Genomic DNA, 1,337 nt, shown 5'->3' with positions numbered 1-1,337 from the left:
CTTTCCTCTGAGAAACACAAAAAGCTAGTAGCCCAAGAGAATGCAGCAAGGACTGCTCTGCACAATTTTATTTTTGTTAAGCGGTGAGAGTTTGTAAAAGTTACAAGGCTAAAGACCCCACTGTTCTTTCCATAAGATTAAAACTGCAATCACAAGAGACGTTTCATTTAAAAAAAAAAAAAGTTTGAAGTTTGAAAATAATATTACTTGAAAGGATATTATACATTTTAAGTATTAATAGTAAAATTAAATTAAATATTACTTGAAAATTTTTTATTTAAGTAAAATTAAAGTTTTACCCCTAATTTTTAAATTAAATACATAATAAGTTCTTATTATTTTAAAAGTATCTTATATCTCTCAATATTTGATCCTAACTCCGTCCTTAATAAGAATGAATATAGAGTCAACGCCATATTTCAAAATACATCATTAATATGATACACCAAAATATATCATTAAATAAATTATTCTTATTAAAATATTAAAAAATATTTATGTGATTAATCCTTTATAAAAGTTTACTGTATTTTTAAAATAGACAAATTATTCAAAAATATTTCTTTTGGGGTTCGTCCTTGTTCTTGTATGGAGATTGTCGGTGTGTTTGCCAACACCGGTAGCTATTTCATGGATTGCCACTTCAGATTGATGCCCCTGTACGCTTGGTGCTAATATTATAGTGTCGACTTTTGTGTTATCTACTTCTTTTGCTTGCGAAGATGAACCCGTTTGCTTAACACTTTCCTTGTTTTTGTTACCATGACCCTCAATATTAACAGCCTGCCATTCAATTGATGGAACCTTTACCAACGGTTCTTTGGAATGAATTTTCATTTTCCTTCCATGCCCATAATTATTAACCTTTGGAGCTGTGATCACCGTTTTACGCACGAGACGTCGAAAAAATAGATGTACTGACTTTTGAGAAATGTTTTTTTTAAAAAAAATCGAATTAATTTAGAAAATATTTGAGTCGTCGTCAATCTTTTAATTATGTAGGTCGAATACCCAGAATATGTCTTTTAAACAAATTTTAGAAAAATCATTAAAAGAAAAAAATTGGTCTGCGTTTAACCCATAAATTTATTTTTAATGATTCAGGAGTCAATTACGTGTGGGGAAGAGTAAGCACCCCTACAACGCCCAAGATTGATACCTCTCGATTATAAGTTGTCAAAAACGATGAAATTTTACAAATTTGAAATCGAAATTTAAATTACGATACTTTTTATTTCTATAATTTTTTGGAATTAGTGAATTCATTTTTTAAAATATTTGTTCGGTGAAAGATTAAATTCACTCTATTTTATTTAAAAATGATGTCCTTTTGGTAC

Source organism: Hibiscus syriacus, unplaced genomic scaffold (assembly GCF_006381635.1).
Source record: "Hibiscus syriacus cultivar Baekdansim isolate YM2019G1 unplaced genomic scaffold, ASM638163v2 tig00111330_pilon, whole genome shotgun sequence".
Lineage (NCBI taxonomy): Eukaryota > Viridiplantae > Streptophyta > Magnoliopsida > Malvales > Malvaceae > Hibiscus > Hibiscus syriacus.
Note: the sequence above shows the minus strand (reverse complement) of the source record.